The sequence below is a fragment of the Syngnathoides biaculeatus genome, chromosome 18, assembly GCF_019802595.1.
Source record: "Syngnathoides biaculeatus isolate LvHL_M chromosome 18, ASM1980259v1, whole genome shotgun sequence".
In the NCBI taxonomy this organism is placed as follows: domain Eukaryota; kingdom Metazoa; phylum Chordata; class Actinopteri; order Syngnathiformes; family Syngnathidae; genus Syngnathoides; species Syngnathoides biaculeatus.
This window is the reverse complement of record NC_084657.1, coordinates 7,771,508-7,797,547: the sequence shown is the minus strand read 5'-3', so window position 1 is coordinate 7,797,547 and position 26,040 is coordinate 7,771,508. Positions and strand designations below refer to the sequence as shown.

The 26,040-nt window shown below is 41.8% G+C and overlaps 1 protein-coding gene across 10 annotated transcripts in view; it reads left to right on the top strand.

The window, feature by feature from the left end:
• The window catches only part of pknox2 (pbx/knotted 1 homeobox 2), a 187,198-nt gene that overhangs the window by 78,068 nt on the left and 83,090 nt on the right, over positions 1 to 26,040 (top strand). For 4 of the 10 annotated variants that reach the window (XM_061803459.1, XM_061803458.1, XM_061803456.1 and 1 more), the window contains one exon: positions 20,213 to 20,311. The exons of 3 other annotated variants lie outside the window; for them this stretch is intronic. The gene's annotated coding sequence lies outside the window, so the exon portion shown is untranslated. Of the gene's footprint in view, positions 1 to 6,587; positions 6,702 to 6,762; positions 6,798 to 20,212; positions 20,312 to 26,040 lie in introns of those variants that run through there. 3 more of the 10 variants (XM_061803462.1, XM_061803461.1, XM_061803466.1) reach the window with 3 other exon arrangements.

Sequence of the window (26,040 nt, the reverse complement as noted above, 5' to 3'; positions counted from 1 at the left end):
GCGTATGAGTGTGTGGGTGTGTGTGTGTGTGTGTGTGACAGAGAGAGAGAGAGAGAAGATGTCTTTGAAGCTGAAGCCATACGTTAGCGCAGATGAACGTTAAGTTTCTTTTCATTTAAAAAAAGTTCAAAAAAAAGTTTCAACACTCATTAATACAACCAGGAAGGCTCTACCCTTTCTTGAGCCGTCACCTTTACTTCAGCTTCACGCCCTTTGTAGGGTCACCCATGGCAAGCAGGCTTTAGGCGATAGATAGACCAGACCAAGCACGGCTGCATAAATCCTTATGATGGATAGAAAAATGGATAAAGCTTTCCCTTGCCCAGACATGGGTCACCGCCCCATGGAACCAGGCCTGGAGAAGTGCTAGAAAGTGAGTTCCTGGTGGCCGGGTCTGTACTTTGGCGAGCTAATCCTCAGCTATAACAACTGGCTCTAAGGACATGGAACGTCACCTCTGGAGTCCAGAAGTTCTGGCTAGATATAGTCTAGCTGACCAACACACATGGCTTGGTTTCTGATACCAGTCCTCTTGAGAGGGCTTGGGGTATTTTCTACTCTGGTGAGAGTCTCCGAGCAGGTGTGGCTATACTTATTGCGTCCTGGCTTGGCGCCTGTACATTGGGGTTCACCCCTGTGGATGAGAGGAAAGCCCCCTCCGCCTTCGGGTGGGAGGATGGGTCCTGAATATTGTTTGTGCCTGTGCGCTCAGCAACAGTTTTGTCACAACCCATCGGAAAGGAGGTAGGACCCAAATGCAGGTGGACACGGAAGATGCAAGGTAGTTCGGCGAAAAACGTTCATTATTAGAAGGTCGGGGATCGGGCAGGCAGTCAGGTGCTGCAGCGGTAGTTGGGACGTCGGGCGAAGAGAGCAGGTGAGCGGGCAGGCAGGAGTCGGTACACGGGAGATCGATCAAGGCAGGCAGAAATGTCAAAGGAGTCAGGCTTATGGGGCCGGTCGGAGAACAGGCGAAGGTCGGTACACACGGGTTGACGATCAGGGATACGAGAGTGCTGGAACGGGTCATGAACCTCACCGATCTGGCTCCGCACCAATCGTCATTGGGGTCCTATATATACACACAGGATAATCAGCCCGCATGAGACGCAGGTGTGTGCCTCCCAATTAGCGCGAGCGCGCGGGCACCCGCACAGCCCGGGCTGGAGCGGCAGGATCATGACAAGTTTAGGAAAAAAAAAAGTCTCCGAGGGCTTCACAGGCCCGCAGTAGGCTATGGTTGACTGTATCCCCAAATCTAAATCCTCCAATTGGGCAAGGAAAAACTCAGAAGGAACCTTGAGAAGGGACAGCAGATTTGGGCTTCACTCTCCAGACTGCAATGGATGTCATCTGGGCAACATTTCACATTATCTGCTGCTGTACAATGTTGATTATGTCTATTGTTCATTAAGATGGCATAAAAGTCTATTTAAAGAGCACCGGTAGACACCTTCAGTGGCTCTACCTCAGGACCTGGTCTGGTCTGTTAGAACAGAGTCCTAAATAGCAAAAACTCTGCTTCAGGTGAAACGGTGCTACTGCCTTTTGCTTTTAGCAAAAACATACAAAAAATCATGCTTGACGTGTCAGTAGACCTTTATACTCGCATCTCTCGCAGACCAGGAGCCAACGTGAGTTGGTCAGAATGGGCTAGTATGAATGAACCTTCTCATTTTCATTGAAAGTCTTGCTGTTGCCTCTTGGACTAACTGCAGGGTTTCCAATAGTACACCTGGGAAGACCAGAAAGCAGCATTTTGCAGTCGTCCGGGCAAGACATGGACAAGGACCATCATCTCTGCATCACTAGTGGATAAGATGGGCGTCATTTAGTGAAATTGCAATGATGAAATAAAAAAACAAAACCAATTTGGGAATATTCTTAAACTGAAAAATGGAAGCCAGTTCAGTCAAATACAACACAGAGATTTTTTGCTGACTCAAATTGGGTAATGGTGCTTTTGTCAAAACAAGTGAACAAGTTGGCGTAATGGCGTAAAACATGAAACACTATTAATGTCCGAACAGGTAGTTACATTTTCCAAGACTTTCTGTGCACTTGAAATAAAATACAGAAACCAAATTCTAAATGTGACGTATATTTTAAGACACAAAGTGGAACGATTTGGGGTTCATGGTGCAAAGTAAGCGCTAGACATCAGCAGCTGTGTTTCGTTTCCATAGAAACAGACCTCCTGCGAAAAGGTCACTCTCAAAGTTTTTTCTCAGAGAAAGACAGAGGAATTGTGGAAGAGCTGGGAGTCAGACAATACAAAAACATGCAGTTTTATTATTGCTTTGTATTAATTCCCCAACATGTAGCTCAGCAATGATAAAAATGACAAATTTAAAGGGCACAATTGCAGTACATCTCTGAGACAAAAGAGCCATGCTGTTTTTGTTCATTATTTTTCATTCAAAAAAAATCATCTTTTGAAGTCAGCAATTGAAAAAGGAGCGTGCAATGTATGAGGTTTGTGTTTCAGTGCAGATACGTCAACTGCTTGCCCCCTCAATCACTGGCAGCTCTTCCCTCCGCTTCCTTAGAAGTCATTTTAATTAAGTCAGCCTCTGTGGCGTGGTAGGCAAAGATAATTGGAGAGGGTTTTTGGATGCCATTTACTCAAAATGACACCTCCTTTCTATTTTCTCACTTTTTCTCCACTCCCTGGCAAGGAGGAATGGATCTCCAACTGTCTTGTGCTGACGTCTTAGATTCAAGCAAAAAATATGTATTTGTGTCTGAAGGGAGGGTTCAAATGAATTTCTGAGTTTGGGCAGCATTGCATTTTATTTGAAAAGCAAATCAGAGATAGAGATAGAATAGGTTTATGTGTATTTCTTTTTGTAGTGGTAATGTTTTTGTTTCATGAGAGTTACAGTTGTAATGTTTCTAAACGTGTTGAGGTGTGTGAGTGCATGTGTGTGTGTTTTGTGTGTGGGGGGAGGGGTTCCTCCCTCTATCAATAAGTTAGGACTAGGCCCTGCTTAAAGGCAGCCACAGTGGGCCACCCATTCAGTCAGCCGCTCATGGGAGATCCAATGTCTTTTCCTCCTGAAATGAACTCCAGATGTCAGGGCATCTGAAAGGGGGGTGGGGTTGTGGGTTGAGGAAACAAGGTATTTACGTCTTTTCATACAAGACGTAAACCTAACCTAACCAAACCTAATAATGACTCAAATTTTCTGTTTTGACAGTTGCGTAAAGTTGTACTTCCACTAGCAATAATACATCTACAGAATTCCATCCATCCATTTTCTGAGCTGCTTATCCTCACGAGGGTCACGGGAGTGCTGGAGCCTATCCCAGCCAACATCGGGCAGGAGGCGGAGTACACCCTCAATTGTTTGACAGCTAATCGTAGGGCATAGAAATAATCAACCAATCACACTCAAAATTACAGTTAATGTCAATTTAGACTCTCCAATTAATTTTTTGGGATGTGGGAGGAAACCGGAGTGCCCGGAGAAAACCCATGCAGGCACGGGGGTAACATGCAAACTCCACACAGGGGGGGCTGGGATTTGAACTGTGAGGCCAATGCTCTAACCAGTTGCCGCCTCTACAGAATTCTATACTATATTCAATATCAGTCCCTCCTTCCGTGTGTGTGTGTGTGTGTGTGTGTGTGTATGTGTGTTCGTTTACAGTATATCTTTTGTACAAAATAGAAAAACACTTTTTGAACAAACAGCAGTCATATAATGTGCTTAATGTATTCGTTTGTGGAAAAAAAACATTTGCCTTGTTCTGGTAATGCAAATATCTGTTTTACAAGCAATAACATTTTAGTATTCAGAAACATTTATTAAACTCCCCAATACTGAGCTTTTTAGTGAGCTTTTTGGCATTGGATGTTGCTCAGAAGTGGACTGTAAGTAGGAATACATATAACTTAACATTGATGGAGATTTAAAGGTCAAGTGTCGTCAAACGGATGATTTTTGGTATATTATTAATGAAAAACCCACAGCCAATATGGTCCCATGTGTTTTTTCACCACAAAAAATGATTTTGACGTATACAGGTTTTTGTAACTCCCACCACGAAAATCCTCTCAGGGATTTGTTTTCGAGAAGACGCAGGAAGTCATGTAAAGGACAGCGGCGCCCCCTCATGGACTCGTTTGTTTCCATTTGTTTTACCTCCGGGAAGGTAGCTCGTTGTTCCTTCGTGTTAGCCAAAATGCTGGCTCATTGCATTGGTGGACATTGCTTGAACACTCGGGATAATGGATTTGCCCTTCATAAGTTTGAAAGAGACCCTGTTCATTGTGAAAAATGAATTGCACGTCTGCAGAGGATGAGTGCTTCGTGGGTTCGAAATAACAGGTAGGTGTGTATACAGCTACTAAAAAAAATAATAGCTTGGGGCGGACCATGTAATCAGTCTCTCTCATAACGTAACAAAAGATCCGCGTATGAAATCTGTCGATGTGCGCGTCGCCCAACCAACAATGTCTCGATAGTGTTCATCGCGTACTGCGGAGACTTTGATCATACCCCTAAAAGCAACATAGCTCGGCTCAACCTCCTCCTTATATGTCACCATGGGCGCCGAAACTCAGTCACACCGGCTGAGGCACCGCGTTCGGCGGTCACAGCTTCTGGAAGGCTGCGCGTCGGGCTTTGTGATGAAGGCGGCTCTTAAGAACCCAGCCGAGAATGCGTTACTCAGTCGCGTGCGCGCATAAAGTGCCCCGGCTCGACTGCGAGCACCCCCCTAAAGCAGCACCGCTCGGCTCTGTCATAAGCCACACCGGCCGGCTGCGATGAGCCGCGATGGCTCATCTCCGCCGCGGGAGTGGATCGGACGGGATGCGGTTTGGCCGTGATCGGAAATCATCTGAATATGGCTTGAAACAATTGTGTAATATTGCCCTGAGGGCTCGAAACAATAGTGTAATATTGCCCCGGTAACTTCACTCGGTTGTGTGGTTTTGTCCTTTTCGAAAAGAGCTTCGGTGTCAGAAGGGGCGTCGGAAAAATGCGAATATCTCTGTTTTCAACGGCGGAAGTGACGATGACGTCAAGGACAGAGGACGCCAGTAATATGGCGACCACTTGGATGTCGAGGGACACTCAATTGCGCAACTTTGTTCATGGATGACGCACTCTCGGCTCACTTTTTTTTTTGTATCGACATTGAAGTGAATACTGTTATATGTATTTTTCATTACAATATCTATTTTAGAATGTTTAAAGGAATGTCAGTCCCCCTTTAAGGAACTATTTACACAGGGCTTCTTTTAAATAAAAACATCTCTAAGGTTAATCATTTTCATCATCAAATGCAGGTATTGTCTTTCATTGCATTGCAGTGCATTTTTCAAAAGGAAAACATCCAGAATTAGGTGTATATTTACTGTGCCCAGAGGTGACGTACACTCTTACTTTTGAGAAACCTTGTATGACTAAAGTAAGTAAAAAGTATCCTTTTAAATAATTCCCCAAGAGTGAATAAGTACTTAGTCGGGGAAGAAAAAAATACTTCAGTACTGACTAACTGCTGGGTAACCTGAGTGATTTCGGATCTCCACATAAAATTGAAAACAATCTAAAATGGGAATTTTCAACTTCAGCTGTTGCCAAACAACATCACCCCAAAGGGGACCTAAAACCAAATACAGTAATCCCTCGTTTTTCGCGGTTAATGGGTACCAGACCCACCCACGAAAAGTGGAAAAAAAGGCGAAGTTGGGGTAAATGTCGTTTTTTTTTTTAAATTTATTTATTTTTTGCTTCATAGGTCCTTGTTGCCTTGCTGGGGATGCCACATTATACCGTCAATGCGGCTTCCCACGGCTTTACTGTACTAATGGCATTTATTTATTTATTTTTTGCTTCATTGTTCCATGTCGTCATGCCGGGGATGGCACATTAGTACGGAGCGATCTGGCTTTATTTTTTTTTTTTTTGGGGGGGGGGGGGGGGGGATGCACTGAAGCCACTATATGTGATCCGCGAAGTAGAGAGCAATTACTGTATGTGAAAAATTCTGATATATTTTAAATGTGCCAATATTCTTTATCTGATGCTTTTTACATAAATAGACTTAAGTCTTTGAAAAGATGTTAAGACACTGCCTCTACTTACCTAAGGAGGTCATCATTTTTTACTTCATTACGTGTGCAAAGTTGCAAAATGGGATTTATATCTGTCCTTCTTTCTGGCCAGATTTATTTACAGCCAGATGGTTTTTGGAGGTTGGTTACAATTTAGAAACACCCACAACAATTTTTCATACATTACGGTTGCAATGCATTACGGTTATAAGCCACTACCAATCTGCGAGCGTTCCATATAAAAACCTCACCAATAATACATTGCACATCACTATCTTGATATTCTTTTATTTGGAAGTTCTTCATGTACTTGCCTGAAGATAAATTCTGCAAACGTGCAAATCCTGAGAATTAATCTGTACATTTATTCAAGTATGAAGCTATAGCATTAAACTGTTTTGCACAATTTCAATTTAGCTGAATTTTTTGGGGGTGCATAGCTAAAAGCGCAAACAGCAATGGACTTGGACATCCGGCATGAGTGGCTCCTCCCTCTCTACATAACAACATGTGCACAGTTGTAACATGCAGTCAGCTTGCTAGCTAGCTATGCCTACTCCCTGAAAATGCATCTTCTTAGCAAAATCTGCTACCGGGGCTGCTTGACAGTAGAGCTCCCGATTTTCATCTTTGAGTAAGTGTCCATGTGCCATGAATAGAAAGTCGCAAGGCAGAAGCGGGGGAAAGGAGAAAAAAAGTAAACTGACTTGAAATCCAGCATGTGGACCAGGTATAAGCACTGGTGTGGACTGTTTGATTGTCAGCCGAGAGCATACAAAACGGAGGACGGAATTTTAAAAAAGCTTAACTTGATAGCCAGCGTGTTGATCGGGGCTTCGAGCAGTGCGGCTGCTTTAGAGTTCCTTTTTGTTGCGACATGGAAATGCCCCACAATGAGATAGTATATTGCAGCCACTGGAGGCTTTAAGCAAATGTTGTCATGGCTCAAACATGCAGTTGCTGTATGTCTAGGCATGAGAAAGATGGTAGCTGAAATAACATCCATTTTTTTCCACGTTGGAGAAGAGGTATTTGATTAACAGTTGACAGATGAGCCGGGCGTGTTTTCAGCGCATTCAGAAGACTCCCACAGAGTACTAGAGAATGGCTTGATTTTTCATGATTTTGAAGCCTCCTTTTATACACTTAATGGTTGAAATTTAGCTGGTGGTGTGTCAAATGTAGAAATTTATTTTCACTTTACAGACTTTAAGTGTAACATTGAAGGACTTTGTCTCTTTGAAACCAAGGTCAAATGCCTCATGGTTTGCATTCCTTATACACTCTCCTGTCAAAGTGACTTCACTGGAAAAAAAAAAAAAATGCAAAACTAATGGTAGCCCAAGACATTTGCACAATGGTGTGATACTACTACTAATACTATAATAATACTGCTTTTGCACAATGCTGTGAAAACTACTACTACTACTAATAATAATAGAAATAAAAACAATCAAGGCGGCACGGTGGCGCAGCTGGAAAGTGTTGGCCTCCCAGTTCTGAGGACCAGGGTTCAATCTAAGCCCTCCCTGTGTGGAGTTTGCATGTTCTCCGGGCACTTCGGTTTCCTTCCACATGCCAAAACATGCAATATTAATTGGACACTCTGAATTGCCCTTAAGTGTGATTGTGAGTGCCGTTGTTTGTCTCTATATGCCCTGTGATTGGCTCTCAACCAGCTCGGGGTGTACCCTGCCTCCTGCCCGTTGACAGCTGGGATAGGCTCCAGCACTCCTGTGACCCTTGTGAGGATGCGCGGCTAAGAAAATGGATGGGTGGATAAATATCAATACATATATTAAATATCCTTTCATCTGTGTCTTGAGATAGGACTTAAATGTGACTACGCGAAAATACTCTCATCTCAAGTCATCTTTCCTCCTTCAAATGAATGGAAATTCAAAAATAAATAAATAAGTGTGTATTATGTTTTATAATGAGAAAATGTGAACAAATTCATTCATTCTTGCACTGCCGCCTTTAAATTGTCCACCTGTTATTACTCTGAAATGGCTCAAGTCGTAGCTGTTGCACATGCTACTCTGCTCAAGCAATATGTGCTTTTGTCTGACAGACTTCTTTCTAGCTGCCAAAGATCCTGCTCTAATGACTCTTACATTGCACACGCACACACACACACACACACACACACACACACACACACACATATACATGCCAACTACCACTACCCACCTACTAATCCCTTTCTATTAATCCCCCAACATACTACCCAAATATTCCCCTCTACTTGGTACTCTGTCTTAAGTGTGTACATTTTGGAGTGGGTGAGTGTATTCTGGCAGGGTCTGTGTAAATGCTTGTCTGTTTACAGAGATATTTCATTTTGACTTTGGCAACTTCCAATTCACATCATAAACTTCCACAGGAGTGCAGTGAAGTTAAAATTTATCAGATGGGCCTTGTGAGCAGCTCTGGAATGTGCTGCCAGTAATACAGAATGTCAAGGATTTGCTTCGCAGGTGTTTATAAAACCATTCTGAAGATAATCGTACGTGTTTAACAGCTGGTTTAAATGGCAGACACAGGAAAAACAGAAAATATTATTACCTAGACTGAGGTGAGTCTGTTGGTAGTCTGTTTGCTGGTTTTTAGCATTGAGCAAAAATTGTTGTGGTGATTCCCACAAATATAGGTAACGAAATGGAACATTGGTGGGAAACCAATCATTAGTTACATAAAGATTCCAGGTATGATTCCAGGAAGTGAAGCTGGTTTACAGTAAATGTTGCGCCACTGACACTTAATCTTTAATTGAATACAAATAAAGCCTTTCTTTGAAAGAGTTTAATTGTGGTCACACCAGGGTTACTGTATAATAGTTTTGGATTCCCCAATATAGTTACTTTTTAATTTTGTTTTGATATTTCTTATTCAAATGCAGTTTTTTCAGATTAGTTTGTATAGCAGGTTTGTTAGTTTTTCCATTAGTGTTTATTTTAAAATTAGTATCTGTTTAGCTTGTATCATTTTCAGTATGTTTTATTTATTTTTTTATACGGAGTATTTGTCAAGTAAGAGATTAGAAAAGATCACAGTAAGTACTTTGGTATAAAAACTCAACAACAATTACCATTAAAAAAATATTAACTTACTTAGAAATGATCAACTTTCCACAAATGAAATACAGGTACTGTACAAGAGTCCACAGAATTTGAAGTGCAACAAGTGCAGTGCAAATTACTACTTCGAAGGTTAGATAAGATGCATCATGACGTACAGTAAAACCATTCACGAGACACATGCTAAAGTATGGCCTTTTTAAATACGTGTTTGTATTTTTAACGTAAAAAAATAATGTGTTCCTACTCCTTCCCTTACTTACCTTATGGGAAACTTCTCAAGTGGACTTTGCGATTTGTGACCAATAGAAAGGACGATTGTTTTTACCTCTTGTATTGCAAGTGAAAGTGCATCTCTTATGTTTTGTTTTTTTTTTGTTGTTGTTGTTGAAGTTACGATAATTGTGACAAAGCCTTTCAAGTTTTTGTTTTTTTTTGCTTTTCTGAAATAGTGCTATGAAAATTTCCTGTTGTTGCAGTCGTTCAATTACCTGGTGTGTCAGCAAGATAAACTTCTTGTCTGCTTTCACATCTGCCTTTCTTGGCAGCTAATGAAACAGCTTTCTGTTTCCCTAAGATTTCCCCAAAAGACAAATAAACGACCTGCCGGTTCTGTCAAGGCATCAGCCATTAAGTAGCCGTCTTAGCCATTACCGTTACAAACACGTAGCAACTAAAACAGCTTGGACGTAAAAGTTAGCTTTGCAGCAAATCTAACACTTGGTCTGGCAAGCTGTTAATGGCCAGCGCTGCCCGATGATGCCACTTCTTGGTGACACACACGCAGTAAGTGAATTACAATTCTCAAAGGACTGTTAAAGCTTCCTTCTGTATCTATTTTGTAGAGTATTTTGTATTTATCCAAAATAAATACATTTAAAGCCAACCCCGACATACAGACAAGTATATTGTCTACAAATGCACTGGGTTATAATGAAAAACATATTATAATTTTTATTTTACTTTTTTTACTATCATGACTTTGGACCACCCCTGCAATGGATGAAATCCGGCAAATAAAGACAAAATATGTTTTTGGTTATTTATACATATTTTAAAGATGTATGAACCTCCCCAGACTCCGGTTATTCTTCTTCTTCACAATCCTATTAACTTCTACCACACGCTTATAAACACTTGATATCTTGTCATGGTTTTGTGTTTATTCATTATCATTTTTTCAGTTTTAATGTTTTCATCTAGACGTCCAGAGCCTTAAGGAACTCTGGGCAGATCTCATCCACCCCCGGGGCCTTGCCACCGAAGAGCATTTCACCCACCTCGGTGACCTCAACCCCAATGATGGGAGAGCCCGCCTCAGAGAATCAAGGCTTATTTCCTCATGAGAAGGCATGTTAGTGAAATTAAGAGTTGCAACCCAGAGCTGAGGTGAGCAGCGTCCCTTCCTCACAATATGCAGCGTTGATTGTGCACTGCTTTGCCCTCCTGAGACGCTAGATGGTGGACCAGAATGTCCTCAAAGGCGTCTGGAAGTCCTTTTTCATGGCCTCACTGAACTCCTGCCTTTCAGAATTTTTGCTTCAGTGACCACCAAAGCGGCATTCGGCATGGCCAGACAGTACCCATCAGTTGCTTCAGGAGTCCCACAGGCCAAAAATGCCCCATAGGACTCCTTCTTTAGTTTGATGGCATCTCTCATTATTTGTGTCCAACAACATGTTCGGGAATTGCCGCTGTGAGTTACATCAACAACTTTACGGCCACAGCACCGGTCTGCCGTCTCAGTAATGGATAAGGAACAAAGTCCACTCAGACTCAATGTTCCTTGCATCTCCCGGAACATGAGTCAAGTTATTTTGGAGGTGGGAGTTGAAACTCATTCTAATAGGGGATTCTGCTAGACATTTCTAGCTGTCCAATGCAAGTCCAATGACGCAACCATCATCACACTGCGACCTAAGTGTCCTGGTGCCAAGTGGACATGTGGACACCCTTATTCTTGAACATAGTGTTCATTATGAACAACCCGTTATGAGCAGAGAAGTCCAGTAACAGAATACCGCTTGCAGCAGTTGGTTTTAATATTTTACGCTTCATAATGTGCCAGAGATTTTCAATGGGGGACAGGTTTGGACTACTTGCAAGACAGCCTCGTAGTAGCACTCTTTATTACCAAGCCATGCAGGTGTAACATGCAGAATGTGGCTTGGCATTGTCTTGCTGAGAAAAAAAAGCTGTAGCATCCCTGAAAAAGACAGCAGCATATGCTGTTCCAAAACTCGATGTACCGTTCAGCATTCATGGTGCCCTTCACAGATGTGCAAGTTGCCCATGCCATGAGAACGAATGCCTACACCAGACAACAGGATTTTAGCCCTGATATTGTTCGGTTTAGCTATTGCAGCCAATTTCTGAGCTCATGCCCTACATATTTTGTCAGGAATTATACAATTTTTTTGTAGTCTGACATAATCTTTGTCCAACGATTTGTTCCGACAATAGCCCTAGGACACCAACATGAAAGGTTTCACAAGTTAGATATTTTGGGGATATATTTAGTGTAATGTAACATATCAGCGAGAACGCTCGTTCAGATCAGCTCAACCTCGATCAGCAGGATTGCATATTGTGATGGAGGCATCGCCTTTTGTGGTTGATTGCCATTGTTACTATTTATTCAGGCGCACAAACCAATGTTTACCGAAGCTATAGAGCATGATTCAACAGAACGCTGGCATGTTTTCGTACAACCTTATGTGCTCGCACTATTTTACATGGCTACATAACGTTTTGTTGCCTGCTTGCGCGCCATGTCCTATTAAAAGTATGTTACCATACCTCAACCAATCCTGGAATGGATGTTCTCTCCTGAGCACCAGGGCCGAACACCACAATTATCCTCATTTTCTCCCTCCACAGTGACTGACACGCACAGACAGAAACAATACATTGGCGTGGTGTGGTAGCCATACTAATATTGTGGATGGTGGGTTTTCATATTTCACTTGCAATGACTCCTGGGCCTCATCCCACCTAAAAACAAAAGATATCATTTGAAAGGCTAGGATGCCATCTTATGAGCACACCATGACTTAGTGGAACATCACAAATGGGTCAAGAGATATAGACCTCAATGAAATATCCACTACAGTGGACACAAATAAATAAGGTTGTTCTCGGGAGGATATGTCGTGATAATATTTGTTCGTTTTCTGTCATTTCAAAAATATTTACACAAGCGGAACAGTTTCTCCACAGCCTGGCATCATGTTGCATCTTGGATTGTACCTACCTTTCAGACGCATAATTTAAACATGTAAAATCAGCCATTACGATTTGTTTCCAGTGTCAGAAATCACAATGGACTTGCTCAATTAATGTTTTTACATATACTCCTTCCAGAATGTGCAAAATGAACTTTGTGGCTATTTGCCCAGATAAATCAACTTCAACATCTGTTTGTGTCAGCAATCAAATTTGCGGCCATTTTTGCAAATGGGCTGTGTTGAAAATGCAAAGAAACAGTAACAAGTATAATGACTCGACTTATAGTTCCCACTTATAACAGCCCTGAATGACTCCCCGGCAGGAATACCTCAAGCTGATCCAATTCCATTAACACGTTGCTCTGACAGTGGTGGTTCCCACCTCGGACTGAGCCCTTGACTTCACCTGGACCAACTTATCACAAATGATGCCTTGAGAATGCTGGCTCACAAGTCAGACTCAGCATTCACCATGGTCCTGTATTCTTCACAATTGTCAACAACATTTTCTGTGGAAAAAAAAGTCATTACGGTTATTATGGTGACCAAAAACAATTGTCCATCCATCAATCCATTTTCTTCCGCTTATCCAAGGTCGGGTCACAGGGGCAGAAACATTAATAAGCAAAACCAAAGCATAGCAAACTCATTTGTATAGCGCATTTCATACACGAGGTAACTCAATGTGCTTTACATGATTAAAGGCATTTGAAAACAAAGAGATAAAACATTTAAAACGGCATAAAAACAATAAAAATGACAAACAAAATATTTAAAAAAAGAATTAAAACTGCATACAGTGCAAGTAATATTATCAAAAAGTGGATATATTCTAAAAAGCATGAGGAAAAAGCTTTCAACATGGATTTAAAAACATTCACACTTGGGGCTGACCTCACCTCTGTTGGCAACTTATTCCATTTGTGTGAAGCATAATAGCTAAATGGTGCTTAACCATGTTTGCTTTGGACTCTGCGCTCCACTATTTGACCGGCTCTACAGGGTTTGTATTCCGTAAGCATTTCTTTCATGTATTCAGGTCCTAAATCATTTAGTGATTTATAGATCAGTAGCAGAACTTTAAAATATATTCCAAAGCTGACTGTAAGCCAGTGCAAGGACTTTAGGATTGGAGTTTTATGCCCTGACCGCTTTGTTTTGGTCAGAATGCGAGCTGCAGCATTCTGAATGAGCTGCACCTGTTTAATACTCTTCAGTCCAGTCAGAAGACCATTACAGTAGTCAAGTCTACTTGAGATAAAAGCATGAATGAACTTTTCCTGGTCTGCTTGACACATACAAAATTCGACTCTAGATATGTTTTTCAGATGGTAGAAGGCAGTTTTTGTGATTGATTTGTTATGATTGTTGAAAGTCGGGTCGGACTCAATCAGAACACCAGGGTTTCGTACTTGGTCTTTTGTTTTTAAAGATAGAGAGTCCAGCTATTTACCAACAGCAATTGTCTTTTCTTTATTGCCAAAAACAATTGTCTCAGTTTTGTTGTGATTTCGTAGAATAACATTTTGGCTCATCCAGTTATTTATCTGGTTTAGACAGTGGCACAATACCTCAATAGAACTGTAGTCATCTGGATACCCTGCTAAATATAACTGTGTCATCTGCATGGCTATCTTAGTCAAAATTAAAGTTTTGAAGAATTTGACCCAAGGGTAGCATATACAGGCTGAACAGGAGAGGTCCAATTTATAGGGACGCCCAGACTTCCTTCTCCCGAGCCACTTCAACCAGCTCTTCCGTGGGGATCCCAAGGCGTTCCCAGGCCAGCTGGAGACAGTGTCTCTCTAATGTGCCCTGGGGCGTCTCTGGGGTCTCCTCACGGTGGGTCATGCCAGGGAGGCACTCACGAGGCATCCCAATTGGATGCACAATCCATTTCATCTAACTACTCTCAATGCAGAGGAGTAGAGGGTCGACTCTGAGAACCTGCCACAGGACTGAGCTTCTCACCCTATCACTAAGGGAAAGCCCAGACATCGTGCTTAGGAAACTAATTTCAGTTGCCCTTATCCGGCATCTTGTTCTTTTGGTAATGACCCACATCTGCTGACCATCAGGGAGGGTAGGAATGTAGATTGACCGATAAATTAAGTGCTTCGCCTTTCAACTTAGCTCCTTCTTCACCACAACAGACAAATACAAATCTCCATCACTGCAGACACTGCACGATCTGTCTGTCAGTCCACGGTTCCAATCTCCACTCACTCATGAACAAGGCCCCAAGAAACTTGAACTTCTCCACTTGGGGCACCAACTCATCCCTGACCTGAACAGGGTACTTAACCCTTATCTGACTGAGGACAATAGCCTCCGATTTGGAGGTGATTATTATCATCGGCTGCGGACTGCACTGGTGAGAGTTTGACAGCATCATTATTATCTGCAAAATGCAGAGATGGAATAATGAGGCCACCCAACCAGACCAGATTCTGTCCACAAAAGTCATGAACAGAATTGATGACAAACAGTAGCCTTGGTGGAATCCAACCCTTACTGGTAATTAATCTGATTTACTGGCAGTAATGCAAACCAGACTTTGACACCGGTTGTACAAAAACCAAACAGGCCTTATCAGGGTGTTGTACCCCATGCTCCCAAAGAACGCCCCACAGAATGCCACAAGGGACATGGTCAAATGCCTTCTCCAAGTCCACAAAAACATGGAGACTCCCATGCGCCATCAAAGGCACAACTGAGGGTGTAGTTTCCTGCTGAGTCTGTAGTCCAATATTTTACACAGAATTCTTACTTTTGGAGTAAAATCATTTTTTTTTTTTCGATGAACATATCTGTTCAAAGGATCAGTTACAACTCCATTAATTACCTTCTTTAAGTCAGTCGATGTTATTATTGCATTTCAGACTTTGCACCTCTGGGTACTAGGAGATTTGTAATTGGAACACATTTATATTTGGTCGCCATTTCCCCCTCTCTATTGTGCCATCCAAAGCCTTCCAGGTATTGTTTTTATTGAATTTTATGATGCCGTAGGGAAATGCTGTGTTTTCAACATTACATGCAGTACATCAAAGCAAATACTACCCCATATTTCAGGGCTGGGAGGGACATAATTTCTTACGTTTAATCTGCTAAAGGTTATTTTTCTCTTTTTTTTATATTAGCTTTCAAGGATGACAAGTACGTAACCACTGAGTCATGATCTTGTTGTGTTTTGTTTTTCAGTGGGATGATATATATATATATAATATATATATATATATATATATATATATATTTATTTATTTATTTATTTTTAAGGCTCATACTATCTTCTTCTTTTCCTTTCGGCTTGTCCCGTTAGGGGTCGCCACAGCGTGTCATCTTTTGCCATCTCATCCTATCTCCTTCGTCTTCCTCTCTAACCCCAACTGCCCTCATGTCTTCCCTCACCACATCCATAAACCTTCTCTTTGGTCTTCCTCTCGCCCTTTTGCCTGGCAGCTCCATCCTTAGCACCCTACCACCAATATACTCACTCTCTCGCCTCTGAACATGTCCAAACCATCGAAGTCTGCTCTCTCGAACCTTGTCAGCAAAACATCCAACTTTGGCTGTCCCTCTAATGAGCTCATTTCTAATCCTATCCAACCTGCTCACTCCGAGCGAGAACCTCAACATCTTCATTTCTGCTACCTCCAGTTCTGCTTCCTGTTGTTTCTTCAGTGCCTCCGTCTCCAGTCGTACATCATGGCCGGCCTCACCACTGTTTTGTAAACTTTGCCCTTCATCCGAGCAGAGACTCTTCTGTCACATAACCCACCAGACACCTTTCTCCAGCTGTTCCAACCTGCTTGGACCCGTTTCTTCACTTCCTCACCACACTCACCATTGCTCTGTATTGTTGACCCCAAGTATTTGAAGTCGTCCACCCTCGCTATCTCTTCTCCCTGTAGCCTCACTCTTCCCCCTCCACTTTTCTCATTCACGCACATATATTCTGTTTTACTTCGGCTAATCTTCATTCCTCTCCTTTCCAGTGCATGTCTCCATCTTTCTAATTGTTCCTCTGCATGCTCCCTGCTTTCACTGCATATCACAATATCATCTGCGAACATCATGGTCCAAGGGGATTCCAGTCTAACCTCATCTGTCAGCATATCCATTACCACTGCAAACAGGAAGGGGCTCAGAGCTGATCCCTGATGCAGTCCCACCTCCACCTTAAATTCCTCTGTCACACCTAAGGCACACCTCACCATTGTTCTGCTGCCATCATACGTGTCCTGTACTATTTTAACATACTTCTCTGCCACACCAGACTTACGCATGCAGTACCACAGTTCCTCTCTTGGTACTCTGTCATAGGCTTTCTCTAGATCCACAAAGACACAATGTAGCTCCTTCTGACCTTCTCTGTACTTTTCCACGAGCATCCTCAAGGCAAATAATGCATCTGTGGTACTCTTTCTAGGCATGAAACCATACTGTTGCTCGCAGATACTTACTTCTGTCCTTAGTCTAGCCTCCACTACTCTTTCCCATAACTTCATTGTGTGGCTCATCAACTTTATTCCTCTATAGTTCCCACAGCTCTGAACATCCCCTTTGTTCTTAAAAATGGGAACTAGAACACTTTTCCTCCATTCTTCAGGCATCTTTTCGCCCGCTAGTATTCTGTTGAATAAGTTGGTCAAAAACTCCACAGCCATCTCTCCAAATTGCTTCCATACCTCTACCGGTATGTCATCAGGACCAACTTTTTTTCCATTTTTCATCCTTTGTAGTGCCTTTGTGACTTCCCCTTTACTAATCATTGCCACTTCCTGGTCCTTCACACCTGCCTCTTCTACGCTTCCTTCTTACTCATTTTCTTCATTCATCAACTTCTCAAAGTATTCTTTCCATCTATTTAGCACACTACCGGCACCAGTCAACACATTTCCATCTCTATCCTTAATCACTCTTACCTGCTGCACATCCTTCCCATCTCTATCCCTCTGTCTGGCCAACCTGTAGAGATCCTTTTCTCCTTCTTTCGTGTCCAACCTGATGTACATGTCTTCATATGCATCTTGTTTAGCCTTTGCCACCTCTACCTTTGCCCTACGTCGCATATCGATGTATTCCTTTCGCCTCTCCTCAGTCCTCTCAGTGTCGCACTTCTTCTTCGCTAATCTCTTTCCTTGTATGACTCCCTGTATTTTGAGGTTCCAACATAAAGTCTCATTCTCCACTTTCCTACCAGAAGACACACCAAGTACTCTTCTGCCTGTCTCTCTGATTACCTTGGCTGTCGTAGTCCAGTCTTCCGGGAGCTTCTGCTGTCCATCAAGAGCCTGTCTCACCTCTTTCCGAAAGGCCGCACAACATTCATCCTTTCTCAGCTTCCACCACATGGTTCTCTGCTCGACCTTTGTCTTCTTAATCTTCCCACCCACCACCAGAGTCATCCTACACAACACCATCCTATGCTGTCGAGTTACACTCTCCCCTACCACTACTTTACAGTCAGTAATCTCATTCAGATTACATCGTCTGCACAAAATATAATCCACCTGCGTGCTTCTACCTCCGCTCTTGTAGGTCACTATATGTTCCTCCCTCTTCTGGAAATAAGTGTTCACTACAGCCATCTCCATCCTTTTTGCAAAGTCCACCACCATCTGTCCCTCAAAGTTCCTTTCCTGGATGCCGTACTTACCCATCACTTCTTCATCGCCCTGTTTCCTTTGCCAATATGTCCATTACAATCTGCACCAATCACAACTCTCTCCCTGTCTGGGATGCTCAGAACTACTTCATCTAGATCCTTCCAGAATTTCTCTTTCAACTCTAGGTCATATCCTACCTGGGGGCATAGCCGCTAACCACATTATACATAACACCCTCAATTTCAAATTTTAGTCTCATCACTCGATCTGATACTCTTTTCACCTCCAAGACATTCTTAGCCAGCTCTTCCTTTAAAATAACCCCTACTCCATTTCTCTTCCCATCTACTCCGTGGTCGAATAATTTAAACCCTGCTCCTAAACTTCTAGCCTTACTACCTTTCCACCTGCTCTCTTGGATGCACAGAATATCAACCTTTCTCCTAATCATCATGTCAACCAACTCCTGAGCTTTTCCTGTCATAGTCCCAACATTCAAAGTCCCTACACTCAGTTGTAGGCTCTGTGCATTCCTCTTTTTCTTCTGACGATGGATCCGGTTTCCTCCTCTTCTTTGTCTTCGACCCACAGTAGCTTAATTTCCACTGATGCCCTGCAGGTTAGCAGTGCCGGGGGCGGGCGTTGTTAACCCGGGCCACGACCGATCCGGTATGGGATTCTTTCGATGAACGCTCATATTTGTTTGGCACAGTTTTTATGCCGGAGGCCCTTCCTGACGCAACCCTCTGCATTTATACGGGCTTGGGACCGGCCTACAGATTGCACTGGTTTGTGCCCCCCATCGGGCTGCATTTTAAGGCTCATACTATACACCGTCTGAATTGATTTGTGTTTTATACGGGGTGATTGTTGATTCAACAAATTTATATCCAAATCACCACAGATAAAAGTTAATTGTTTGCTGAACAACAACAGTGTTCAGTGTTCAAAATAATCGCAGTCCAACTATGACCACAGTTTTTAAAATATTTTATATGGACGAAGGTCTGGGGATTGGGCTGGCCACTCCATGACATTAAATTTGTTTGTTTGGAATCAAGACTTTGCATGTTCACTAGTATGTTTCGAGTCATTTTGCTTGGGTTAGGGTTAGGGTTAGGGTTAGAAACACAAATTTCAAGGGCATCTCCTCTTCAGCATAAGGCAACATGACCTCTTCAAGTATTTTTGACATTTGCAAACCCATCCATGATCCCTGGTTTGCGATAAATAGGCCCAACACCATAGTAAGAGAAACATACTCAAATCATGATCCTTGCACCACCACGGTTCACTGTCTTCACTGGTGTACTGTGACTTGAATTCAGAGTTTGGGGGTCATCTCACAAAAATGGACAATTTTACTCTCATCAGTCCATAAAATGTTCCTCCGTTTTTCTTTAGGCAAGTTTATGTTATTCGGCAATTTGTAGCCTCTTCTGCACGTGCATTCTTTTAACAGAGTACCTTCCAGGAGATTCGTGAAAATAGATTAGCTTCACACAGATGTCTGTTCACTGTCACAGTACTTATAGGTAACTCCAGACTGTCTTTGATCATCCTGGAGCTGATCATTGTCTGAGCCTCTGGCATTCTGGTTGTTCTGCGATTAATTTTGATGGTTGTCTTCCATTATCTGCCACGTCTCTGGTTGTGCTCTCCATTTTAAGGCATTAGAGATCGTTTGAGATGAACAGCCTACAATGTTTTGCACCTCTTTATCAAACTTTTAATAAAAGTTCGCTGTACTTCTGAACAATGTGCTGAACAGCCCATTTTCCTCAGGCTTTCAAGGAGAAATGCATGTTCAACCTGTGCTGGCTTCATCGTAAAGTAGGGCCACCTGATTCAGACCTGTTTTTCACAAAATTGATGACCTCACTGAATGAATGCCACATTACTATTTTTTTTTAAATACCCCTTTCAACAAATTACCCATTTGCACTGCCTTAAGAGTGTGTTTATCATGAAAGCTGAATGTTGTTGTTTTTTTGAGACTGATAAACTTGGGTGGGAGCATGAGTTCACTATTCTGTACTTTGTGTTTACTGTTCATTAGCACATTGCTCACAGGATGTTGAATAGATAATCATCTCGTTTTTAGCTAGAGAACTTTCTGGGGACTGAGCACAAGTTCATTATTTTTATTGTCATGCTTTTTACGAGATAAAAATTACGAAAACATTTTTATGTGATCAAAATTATGTGTGCTTATTATTTTGCAAGGTTTGCTTCTGTGAGTCGAACTGCAGTGTCTTGCTGTGAAGTGATCCAGTCAAAGCATCTGTCTCCATAGCTATTTTCCCACTGCCTACCTTCTGAGAGGTCAGTCAACAAATGAATCATGTTTCCATTCAGTGGAAATGACTCAGTTTTGAGTCAGCTAGCATTCTACAAATGTATCTGAAATCTAAAATACCTTATTAAAAGTTGGTGAGGGGAAAAATGAAAATCAAGTAGTCAGAGCTGTGTGCAAAAAAATATATATATACTGTATCCACACATGATTTAGATTCTATTATATATCTATTATATTCTACTTCGTGACAAATAATTGGTGCTTTTTTTCCCTAATGATGGAAAGTTTACTTTGGAGATGTCGTTCTACAAGGGGGTACAAGTATCCCTATTTTAGAGTTTCTCAAATTGTATTACATTCAATAACATTTTGATTGCTTTTCTGAATTTTGAATGAGGGAAATAATGAGGCCTGCTGTGTCCACTTAATCTTCCTTGCTAAAATCTGTTTGAGAAGTGCAAATTGTCTTCACTTTTAACAATGCTGGGAGCATTTTTTTCAACAAAACTACTTTTAAAAATACATTAGACAATAGTTGGCGGCATGGTGTCTCAACTGTGGAGCATTGGCTTCAGAATTCTGAGGTCCAGGGTTCAAACCCCGGCTCGGCCTGTGTGGAGTTTGCATGTTCTCCCCATGCCTGCGTGGGTTTTCTCCAGGCACTCCTGTTTCCTCCCACATCCCCAAAACATGGATTCATTGGAGACTCTAAATTGGCTATATTGCAAGCCATTGATGGTGAAGTGATACACCCTTCTTAACTTTGGTGTGGGCAACATGTGTTCAGTTCCCACTCAGTGATGGTGTGAGTGCATATGTTTTTCTATGTCTGTATGTGCTCTGCAACTGAGTGGCGATCAGTTCAGGTTGAAGTTCGTCTTTTACACGAAGTCAGCTGGGATAGGTTCCAGCACCCCGAGATCCTAACCATGATAAGCGGTGTCGAAAATGAATAGATAGATGGCTTCTTTGCAAATTTTACAATTTACTTGCTTTTTTTTGGGGGGGGGGGTGAGAAGACTGTTTAACTGGCAATAAACATGATTTCTTATGCCTGTACCTCTCTTCAGATCCTCACAAAAATGTAATAGCATCTCGGCTCATATGCTAACCCTGTACAAAGTAGTCCAACTAACTATTTGTTTAAGCTTGTCAAATTTAATGGCCGCAGCACGGTGGATCAGCTGTTAAGTGCTGGCCTCAGAGTTCTGAGGTCCAGGGTTCGATCCTGACCCCACCTGTGCCTGTGTGGGTTTTCCCCAGGCACTCTGGTTTCCTCTCACATCCTAAAGAAATGAAACATTGATCGGACACTCTAAATTGCCCCTCGGTGTGAGTGCGGCTATTTGTCTCTATGTGCCCTGCGATTGGCTGGCAACCAGTTCAAGGTGTACCCCGCCTCCTGCCCGTTGACATCTGGGATAAACTCCAGCACTCTCGTGACCCATGTGAGATTAAGCAGCTAAGAAAATGGATGGGTGGAAATTTAATGGGAATCCATAGCTGGTTTATTTTTGATCCCTCTCCTATTACTAAATCGCTCACGAATGCTATGGCTTGATAAGTAGATGGTGAATTACCTCAATTATGGTGAAGGATGACTCCTTTCATCCAGATTTTTCATAACTATACTCTCAGCCAGAGAGGGAGTGGCCACCACCTCCTTCCCATGTCTCCATGCGCACGTGGGGCTGGCTTGTCTTCAGTTCCCTCGAGGAAATTATTTAGTACCAGTTCATGTCTAATTATACAACAAATTGTGAACCACAAAAAAAATAACCGTAAGCTGAATTTAAAGAAGGTCAGACAATAATGTGGAGGTGAAACAAATGACAGATGCTCGCAGCCAAAGTGTGGCCAAAACAGGCAGAAGAATCGGATGGAGGGCCTCACCCCGTTCAAGGAGATTGCCTTTGCCGTATGACTGAGTACCAAGTTTGGAACTGTGGTACTGCATGCATAAGTCTGGTGAGGCGGAGAAATATGTCAGAACATTACAAAACATGTATGAGTGCAGAAGTTCAGTGGTGAGGTGTGCAGTAGGAATTTAGAAGAAGATCCCCTTCATTTTTGCTGTGAGAATGGATTGGCTGACAGTTGATGTTAGACTGGAATCCCCTTGGACAATGATGTTCGGAGATGACATGTGCAGTGAAAGCAAATACTTCAAATATTTGGGGTCAATAAGCCAGAGCAACGGAAGTGAATAAACTTGTCCAGGCAGATTGGAACAGCTGGCGGAAGGTGTCTGGTGTCTTATGTGACAGAAGAGTCTCTGCTAGGATGAAGGGCAAAGTTTATAAAACAGTGGTGAGGCCATCCATGATGTACGGATTAGAGACAGTGGCACTGAAGAGACAAAAGAAAGGAGACCCAGAAGTGACAGAAATGAAGATGTTGAGGTTCTCGCTAGGAGTCAGCAGGTTGGATTGAATTAAAAATGAGTTCATTAGGGGGACAGCCAAAGTTGGATGTTTTGGAGACAAGGTTTGAGAGAGCAGACTTCGATGATTTGGACATGTCCAGACGCAAGAGAGTGAGTATATTGGTAGAAGGGTGCTAAGGATGGAGTTGCCAGGCAAACGAGTGAGAGGAAGACCAAAGAGAAGGTTGATTGATGTTGTAAGGGAAGACATGAGGGCAGTTGGGATTAGAGAGGAATATGGAGGAGATAGGCTAAGATGGCAAAAGATGACACGCTGTGGCGACCCCTAACGGGACAAGCCGAAAGGAAAAGAAGCACATAACTCAAAAAATGTGTTCAAACAGTAACCTAAACTCAGCCCTGTGAGATAAAGGTATATGCAGGAATGTTCTATGTATGGGGCTTGGGGTTATTTTAAAATCAAAGAGTATATCAAAAACGTTGACTCCTGATTGATTACTTCATTTATTACACAGGGGAGGGCACGCACATTGAAAAAAAATATCCTTGAAATTATACTTAATCCGAACATGGAAATTGGTTTCTTATGATTAAAATATTTTGAAATGATGTTGTTGTTTTTCTGGAGGCGTGGTCAATTATGGCATTGTACTTGTTCAAATTAAATGAATGACTTCATTTTTCAGTGCATGTGCTGGAGTCAGAAGAAGAAATTGAGAAGGCAGTTCTCACCATTAATAGGTGTCCTCACAAATACAGTGAGTCATTAAATATACTGGTTAACAAATTACTTATGAGTCCTTGCCTGTGTTACATTGTTGAAATCAAATATTGCCAAGCATTATTTTTTCAACAGTGCTAATTGTTCATGTGTCTCATTTCACTTGTTACATCTCAACTTTGCCGTGAAAAAGAATGCACGTCATGTTAAGGTGGGTAGGCACCTTTTATACATCAGGTCCCAGGTGACTGGCAGTTGAGTTTATGTTTTGGCAGAAGATAATGTAGACACAACTTGGAGATATTTGTTCAAACATTTTGATTCTATCATCTGAAAATACATTCCAGGTGGGCTGTTACACCTTCATTTCACCATTTGACCGTTCGCGTTGACAAGGTTGAGGATAAAAATATTTTTTGTTCCTGCTATATGATATATATATATATACACACACAATGTATACATTTTATGGAAAATTCAGTTTCACTTGATTTGTCTTCTCCGATCTGGATATTATTTTCATCTTTGTTCCTTTTAGAAGGCTTCTCATGAAGAAAGAAATAGCTCATTATAAGGCCTTTTAGCTATTTTAATGAATTTGCCTGTGTTTTTTTGTGACATTTGGGAATTACAAGAATTTTGCACTGTATTATAGCTTCACCCATTTTACTTGAGACTTTAATCGACTTTTTCAAAGGCAAAATCCAACTACAACTGGAATCGGTAATATCCACATTTGCATAAAAGACAACAATAATCACCATGCGATTGGACCACTGATGCCTTTGTCAGCAGTTAGAAAGAAAGCAATGAATCTTGCAAACTGGCTTACCCCAGGGAAACCTGATGTCTTCATTATTGCTGGAGGGCGTATTTAAATATATCAAGGACATTCATGATGAAGTTCATCCTGCAGAAATCAAGTGGAAAAGGTTATAAAGTTGGAATTTGAGTGTGACATTGGAAATTGAAAAGGGCAAGACTTATAAATGCTGTAGGTTAGACCATTAAATAAATAAATAAATACATACATACATACATACATACATACATACATGCATACAGTACATACATACCATCTAAACTCAAACTCATTAAATCTGAATCTGATACTTTGGTTGACTGATGATGCTTCCTCGTTATAAATCCCCTTTGACACATTGTCCAATTTTCAACAATGGTAAAGACATGCCCACTAAATTTTCTTTTAAAATCAATTCATTTTACTATTATGAGTAAGTGAATTGGGCAAGGTGGTGGATGGTTGTTGAGAGCGTCTGTTTCACAGTTCTGAGGACCGGGGTTCAAATCCCAGCTCCGCCAGTGTGGAGTTTGTATGTTCTCCCCATGTCTGTGTTGGTTTTCTCCGAGCATTCTGGTTTGCTCCCCATCCCAAAAACACAAATTACGTGGAGACTCTAAATTGCTCATAAGTGTGACTGTGTGTGCAAATGGCCGCTTGTTTCTATGTGGCCTGCGATTGGCTGGCAACCTGTTGAGGGTACACCTGCCCGAAGATGGTTGAGATAGGCTCCAGCACTCCTGCGACCCATGGGAGGATAAGCCGCTCAGTTAATGGATGGAATATCTGAATTATTGGTAACAATAGTTGTTATTTAGCAAAAGGTCATATTTGGAAGAAAACAAAAACCTTAAGTAAAAATTCTCTAAATTTCAATGTGATTATTGCTCAAATTATGTGAAAATGATCATTATTTTCAGCATTTTGCAAGAGACTAGTTTCCAGGGCTTGTTGTATCCTTACTACAAGTAACACCGTGATCTTTTTTGAGTTGTCTCATTCTGTCTGTGACTTGCCTCATATATAAAGTTACATGTCTTTCTCCATGGTTACCACACAAAAAACAAGTGTTCCATTGGTTCGGAATTCATATCTATCTTAATGCTCTTAAATGACACAAAGTTTCTCACCAAGGAAACAATCCTTACTGGAACTACTTAGTGTTCAAAGAGTGGTCTGGTCAACATGGGGAGATGAATAAATAATAACAGCACAAATTTCATTTGTGGAACATTGAGGAGCGGTTGTTGCATGGCTGGGCAGCATCGAAAGATTGCCAGAACAGGTTAATGAGGTGGTCTGGGAGTGTCAACCTGCATTCTCACTGTGGTGTGTGTCGAGCTAGGTTAACCCCAGAGAGGCTGGATCTTGTCGGTCAAATTTGTGAAGTGAGAACATTTGCCTCTGGCTGTGTATGTACTTGAAAGTGTGATTATACTGTTAATCTTCGAAAAAGTATTTGGTTTGGAATTTTTGGATTGGCGTTCATGTCTTTGTTTACATGTGTGCCTATTCCTGAAACTATATTTAGTGTTTGTGCTCTGATCTGTTTTTTTTTTTGTTTTTTTTTTGTAAGCACGGTCACCCTTTCAAAACCCCATTGTAATTGCCATTCTACCATTTCTTCTGCCATTTTACTCAACGTTATCAAGGCCTTGCCTCCTGATGTTTGCATTTTAAATTTGATGTGAGGTTTCAAAAATATCCGTTTTATTTTCATGTCTTGCTCCAGATAAAGCTGTATACTGTGTGGCATACGCATTTCTAAATCTAACTCATTGCATTTGCAGGTTATTATGATGGGAGTAAGCAACAAGCACATGTCATGTTACATCAGGGTGGAAGT